The sequence below is a fragment of the Nestor notabilis genome, unplaced genomic scaffold (assembly GCF_000696875.1).
Source record: "Nestor notabilis isolate BGI_N333 unplaced genomic scaffold, ASM69687v1 scaffold22483, whole genome shotgun sequence".
In the NCBI taxonomy this organism is placed as follows: domain Eukaryota; kingdom Metazoa; phylum Chordata; class Aves; order Psittaciformes; family Psittacidae; genus Nestor; species Nestor notabilis.
In genome coordinates this window covers 34970-42414 of record NW_009921236.1, presented here as the reverse complement: position 1 = coordinate 42414, position 7445 = coordinate 34970, and positions in this window count along the sequence as shown.

Genomic DNA, 7445 nt, shown 5'->3' with positions numbered 1-7445 from the left:
CCGCATGGCCCGCCTCTGGACTTGCTCCAACAGCTCCATGTCCTTTTTATGTTGAGGACACCAGAACTGTACACAATACTCCAGTGAGGTCTCACGAGAGCAAAAATCTAGAGTATAGAGAGTACATTAATAGCCTAAAATGCAGGATGGTCAAAACATTAATGAAATCCTCATCGAGCAAACAATAAGACAGGTCCCCTGACCACCCACCAGGCACAACACAACACTGCTGGTCATTGTGTACCAGAGGAGCAATCGCTAAGTAAAAAGCCGGTTAGAAGCCACAGCACACAGCATGGCAGGAGGACAGAGCAGCCATCTTCAAACAGGTGATACAATCAGCTTAATGAAGACATACCTCTTGATAGCTGCAGTCAGTATTCCTGGGTGAACCTGACCAAGGCAGGAGGGAGCGCAAAGGCAGCAGCAAGGGCCAGTTTAGCCAAAGGGGTTCCGTGTTTGCAGCTGCAGCACAGAGCATGGCCCCAGGAGTGTGGCAGGGGTGGCCAGGATTGCTCCTCCTGCCCCTGGGGCTCTGCAACCTGTGAGCAGGGATGGCCAGGAGAGCAGTTGCCTTTAATGCTCTTGGTTGAGCATAAGTGGTTTTATTTCCTTTTCTTCTCCCTTTCACAGTGCTGTGCAGGTGCTCTGGGGCTCTTTTGGGCTGTCCAGAGCTCCCTGCCCTCCTGGGGATGAGAGCATCCATTCGTGCCTGCCAATGGCTGTGTGCTGGCCTCAGGAGAGGGGCTGTCCTCATGTCCCTGGGCAAGTTACAGGGAACTCCTACCACCGGGAATTAGGCCACGTGCATCCCACCAGAACCACATTCCTTCCACTTGGCAAGGGATGGTCACTCTGTCACCCCAGCACCTCACTGCTGATCTGCACCGACTTCTGCAGCCCAGAGCAGAGTCTGGGACATGGGAAAACAGCAGTAGCCCTGCTGTGCAGGAGCCTTCACTGGGGCACTGGAGAAGCTTGAACCCCATACTGGAGCCATGCCACTGCCCAGCCACATCCATCACTGACCCCAACCCATGGGCTCGCCTTCCCCCCCTATGGTGGCACTCACAGGCCCCCAGCCCTGCTCAGCAGCACTCCAAAATATGGGTCTTTTCTTCTCATGAAGCCTGGGAGATGTTGCTGTCCCTGCGACCTCACCTCCTTGCTTGGCCATGGCTGAAGCAACCTGTGAGCTTCCCATGCTGCCAGCAAAGCTGCTGGCTGTTAAGGAGGATGGTGCGATCACCTCCATCTCCTCTCGCTAGGAAACCACACTGGCGAAAGAGTCTTGCCATTGTCTGAAATAGGGAGGAGACTGTGACATCTGTGAAATTCTCAATGCAGTACACGGGTAAGAAGTAACCATCACTGAACTAGGAAGGAGAAGGAAATTGTTACCATCTGGAAGTACCCAGAGGGAAGAAGAGCGGGTGAAACAGACGAGTACTCACAGACTAACTGGCCAAGATAGCATTGCTTTCTGGGTACTGTAGGAATGACTCCAGGTCTCTCCATAGGAGCACATCCCAAGTGGTTAACTGCTAATTTGCAGCTAGGGGAATCTTTCTATTTATTTTTTTTTTTTTATTTATGCAAGAGACTTTTCAATTTCCTATTCAAGTGAAGCAACAAGTCTGATGAGTCGACACTGAGTCACCAGGCCAGGAAAAAAGCTGCAGGAAGGCTGGACTATTTATAAGATGTAAAAGAAAGAAAGGAAATATATTTGAGATGTAGGTAGATCTGGAAAGTGACTCCAACTTTTGTGGGACCGTGTATTCCCAGGCACCAGGCAGCAAACCTCCTTGGAGGGAGGGGGGAGCGCAGCAGGATGTACATGCTCTTTTGGAAAGGATCCATTGGCACTGCATGGAGCAGATACGCCACAGACCCTGCTGCAGGAGAGCTTTGCAGGTCTTCTCTGAGGGGCCAGGCCATGCAGCCAGGCTACCCCCATTTATCACCTTTGCAGAGCTCTGTGTGCAGGAGGGAGGTCAGCCAGCCCAAGCTCTGCGCCGCCATGGCACCAGTGCTGGCTGGTGTGCCAAGGCACAGGAAGGTCAGCTACTGCCCTGTGAGTCACTGCTGGCGGTGGAGGCAGCTGCAGGGGCTTCCTCTACCTCACTCTCTGCTGGTTCCTTTGTCATGAGCTGGAAACCTCTCCATGGTTCAGCCCCTCCAGTTCCCAGCTCATCCAGCTCACGCCACCCTACTGTAAGGTGGGATGCAGAGGTACCACTGGGAAACAAACAAGCAAACAACCTATTTGACACTAACTGTGAAGCCTTGGCATGGCTGGCAAGGACAATTACTGTGTGTGCAAGCTGACCATCTGGAGACACCATTGCCTGACACTGGGCGTGGACAGCAGAAAGCAATGAAAGTTCATCTCCACCAGATGCTGGTGCTCTGGAGCTGTCTCCAAGAGCACATACAAGCAACATGGTGTGGCCTCCCCACACAGCAGATACTCACACATCTCCCTGAAGTTTGGCAGTTAAATTCTGGATAACTGCAGCTGCTCTGGTGTGGTTGGTCAGGAGCAGAGGGAAGGACCTATTGCCAAGAAGGCAAAGAGCACCTGAGGTCTTGAAAGACCCACCTGCAAAACATGATTGATGTCTGTCAGATGGGGTTAGAATGCACCAGCACCTGGTGCTTTCAGTGCAGAAGGGTCTGCAGCCTGGGTTATTCAGGTGGCTGATGCAGCTTTGCCCTCACACCCCTGCCCTGCTTCTGACACTGGGTCAAAATCCGAAAGCCTGTCATAAAACCATGTCACAGCATGGTTAAACAGGTGCTTAGACAGGACACATGGGCTGGAAGGTAATGAGCTTTCTGTATCACTTTAGATGTGGATTATGTGCTGGTAGCTTGATTCAGCACTCACAGTTTTTATCCAAGACATGGTTTGGTGCTCGTATTCACACACATCCCAGTTTGTAGGGTACCTGCACACCTAGTAAGATTTAACATGATCAGGAGTTTACTTAGGATCTGGTTTCATAAAGCACCGGGTCTGGAGAAGAAAGGGAATGGATATTTAGAGTTTAAGTGGTAATTTCTCTTGACTAAGTGTACACAAGGTGAAATAATGGTCGGTACTATTTGCATACCATTTCAGGCTTTGAACGAACAGTAGTTCAGTGGGCTGGGTGACAGCTCCTCAGTTAGTGCATCTTTAAAGAAACCACCCAAATCAGCATGTTTCTGAGGAAATGCCTTGTCTGAGGAGAGTTCTATTTGCTAGAGGTAAGAGAGTTGTCTGCCTTTATTACCCACAGCTTTGAAGACAAAAAAAGGATCACTCAAATTTTATGTGCTTAAAGTATTGTTGGTGTTTGTAGGTAACACAAAAAGAAAAAGGAGTGTGTTCTGCAAGGGTATTTGGGTGGCTTTTACCACCACTATCAATGAAAGCTTTGCAATGAAGTATTGACAAATTAGTTTTGCAACACTGCTGCTGGGGAGGAGGAGAATACGTCAGCAGCATAACACTTTGCTGTCTTGGCTTCATCACATCCTATCTAAGAAATACAGGCTCTGCCTCCTTGAAAGCACTTAAGCTGATGTTGAAAGCCATTCTCACACTAAAGGAAACTTTTAATTGCCCTAAAAGGTGTTGTTTTCCTATATCACTTAAACAAAAATAACCCCTGCAGGAATCGATCTGCTTTATTTCTCTGTGTTGCTGATGTCATTGGTTGGTTTAACCAGGCTAAAAAATAAACCATTTCTTCTGGTTGAGTAGTGTACTTGTGGTACACAGTCTGTGGCGGCTGGGAGCTCTTGGGAAGGCACTGCCTCATTCCACAGGGACTCAGCAGGGCTTGCTGGGTCTGGCATCTTTACACTGGGTTTCAGAAGTCATGATAGCCACTGGTGGATATTCTGATGGTTATGATATTCACTTTGGTGCCAGGCAGGACAGACTGCAGTGGTTGAGCCTGCAGTTTGGAGTCATCCCTCAGCATCAGTATCTGGCTGGTGATGATTTAGGGTTTCTTCTGGGACTGTCACCTGCCTGTCTTGAGCTCTGAGCCTATGGTATATAGTTACTCCATGAAAGCTTTGGTTCTTGTCTTACTGACAGCTAGGCTAGACTCAATTGGCAGAGCTGAGTGCCTGTGCTGCTTTGGAGGAGAGTCAGGAGGACCAAACATCACTTGGGCTCAAGGGCATGGGGAGCTTTTCACTTCCTCCCATTCTTCCTCTTCTGGGGGTTGATCAGCTGAGGAGGAGGGAGACATGCTTTGTCCTCCCCATGCTGAGCCTCTGCACTGATACACCTCAGAAATGGGGTATGGGAAGGAGGAGAAACCAGGCAGAAAGAGCAGAGGTACGGGGCCACCCCTGGCCAAGGCACAGCCTTGCCACTAATTAGTGTAATTAATACACATGTAACAGGAACTCTTTAAATCCTGAGTGCTGATTGCCATGTAATTTCAGTGGTGGGTTTGAAGCCACGGGACTCTCTCTTTTAGTGTCACTGAAGTAAAATAAAATGTTGCTATTAACTCCTTTGCCTTTTGGCCTGTTTGTTCCCTGGCATGTTTTGTTTGCACGCTGATACCTCTCCTTTCTGTGTTTCTCTCTTTTGTGTTTATTGAGCAAATTTAATTCCCCATCCTCTCTGCAGCTGCTTTGTCACCTTCTTAATCTGTCCCCAGCTTTCTGGGTGTGCTGCGCAAGAGGAAGCAGGGTGCTGTGATCCGCGGGGTTAGATTTTAGAGTTTTGACAAACACTGATGTTTCCCATGGCAACAACCCCTGTATGGTACAGCACCCAGCACAAACCTTGCTCTTCCAGAAACAGATGTTGCTTTGCTGTGTTGACTGCTTTCTAAGCAGATGTTTATTTGCAGATGAGATATGAAATGAGGGCCTGAGCTGGAGGGGGGGAGCCCTAGGGGTATGTTAAATACAATGAAATTAACCACCCAAATTTAGTGGATGTGACCTGAAACTCTGCTAAAAGAAGAGTTTTTGACTTTTGCTAGGACAGTAATTGATGCAATAAAACTCCTGCAGGAAGTCCCCCTTGCTCTGGCACCCTTCTGGGTTCCACCAGGCAGCGGGCACCCCTGCCTCCCAAAACACATGCAGTGGGTTTCAGACCTGGGCACTTGCTGCCTGAGACGTTGATGCATTACACTGAAGAGTGGTGTGAAGGAGGGATTTTCAAGGCAGCCCAGGACGTGCCACCATGGGAGCTGGTTGGGCTCACCCACCTGCAGCCCAGCTCTCCGGCCTTGGATTGCCTCCTGGCTGGCCAGAGTCCCAAATTCAACCAAACCATATTCATTACATCAAATTTATAAGGAGATCTTGGAAACCCTCCTGATCCTCAGGCCACAGAAAATTAAAGAAGAAAATTAAATCCATTAAATCCATTTTATTCTTCCCCCTCACCACTTCCTTCAGGCAAACGGCGGTGTTCCCTTAAGCTCTACCTTCTTGTACTACCGGCACCTGAGCCAGAAGTGACCGAGCCAGCTTGTATCTCAGTATTTCAGAGAAAAATATAGTCATGTCCCTGCCCACTTTTGTTTTGTTTTGTTTTTTAAGGAATGTCCAAAATAGTTTATTCCTGATATTTTGTTCTGGATAAGCACTTACACAGCTGCTTGCCGAGAGGTTCCTGAAAGGGTCCCTGAGGAGTGCAGGGTACAGGGTAGAAAGGGATGTCTCCAGGCAATATCTTGGTGTGGTGGCTCACCAGGTTTGAAATTGTGGTTCCCTAGGACTATGCAAAGCATAAAAACTGTAGAAATGATGAATTCATCTGTAATTCTGCTTCTTTCTCTAATTATAGCATTTTTTTAGTGAACTTCTTGCAAAAAGTAAGTGTAAATAATGTTTCCTTTTGCTGTTTTCTTTCTCTGCTCTACTTCAGGGTGTTGGCATTCCCCACACATTCCTCTAGTTGACTCAGACCCCTGGGAGAGAGCCTGAGAGGGACGGGCCAGGGTAAGAGCTGCACCGAGGTCTCAGCTGCTGTGCTGTCTGTGTTCAGCTGAGGCCAAGGCCGTCACTGCGGTGCAGGGCTGCAGTTCAGTGCTATCCCCGCTCCTGTCCATCACACTCTCTGGAAAGTAGCATAGCAAAGAATTGCTGTTCAGAGATTGTTTTTCTTGCAGCTGCTCTTCCTTCTTCCCCTGTCAGAGTTACGAAATCGAGGGCATGAACTCTTCCGGAGGGGATCTAAAACCTTTTGACAGGAACATTTGCACATCCTCGGCATAGGGAGTGATGGGGAAGGAGGGCTGAAGATAGCGGTCAAGAAGGAAGCAGAGAACGGCAAAGGCAGGAGAAGCAGCTTCTCTTCTGCTGTTGCTGAGCTGGGAAAGCTGCTGCCTGTGGCTTCTCTTACATCACCTGCAAGCTCCTGCCTCCCAGCTTTGAGGCAGGTCCTGCAGAACCTGCAGCTGGGAGTTGCACCTTGGCCATGTCTTTGATTTCCTTCTTCCCCCCCTCCCTGCCCCTGGTAATCCCAATTTATTTGCCCCCTCACCAGGTAATCCTAAAATTAAGCAAAAAGGGACTGAGAGGGGCTTTTGTAACACACAGCATCTGTGCCAAGCAGGTAACAGTGCTTCCCAAGGCTTCACTCTGCATCCTTGCTGCAACTGCCTCTGCTTGCCTGTTAGTCCCCATGAGCTGCTGTGGTGAGACAAGGCAGTGTTTGTCATGTCTTGATGAGAAAGGGCCTCCCCATGGCACTCAGACCTCCTTCTGCAGCTCTGAGCATGATGCCTGGATGCAGGGCAGCCTCCCTCCTCCCTTTCAGATTGCCATGTGATGGCCCATTTTGCAATGCAAAAGAAAATCAGAGAAAACCCTGTTTGTATTAATTCTTATTTTGGCATCAGAAACGCAAACTGCGATTTGACTGATCTGATTGAATTCTGAGTGGTTCTGTGCTGATGACAGTACTTGAGGTAACTTTGGCAAGCCAAAACATACTGCTTGACTGACAAATCTGGAAGGTTTATTTTTCAGTCCCTGTAGCTGCTCTGAGAATTTCTTCTCTTTTAATAAAACCCCAAACCCAACACTTTTCTGACTTGGAATATACTGATTTGAAAATGAAGCCATAAACTATGAACTCACCCATCCTTAGACCTTGGTGTCCAGGACACAGGCATGGTATTTTGGAAAGAAGGTCATTCGGTTTCATGAAGTGGGTTTTTCATTAGTCAAAGCTGACAAAAAGCCTCCAGCCTGATTCTTATCATTCTCCTGGTGTTTCCAAGGGCATTTCAGGAATCATAAATACAAGAGCCTTTAGGAATGTTTGCTACAAAGGAAGTTTTTCAGCATGGAGAGCACTGATAATTATATGGATGCCTGAGTTTATGGAGTCAGTTCTCTGATAAAGTCTATGCTAGTAAAGATGAAAAGGCAAACCTTCACATGCCCCAGTGACACTTACTGCCCTG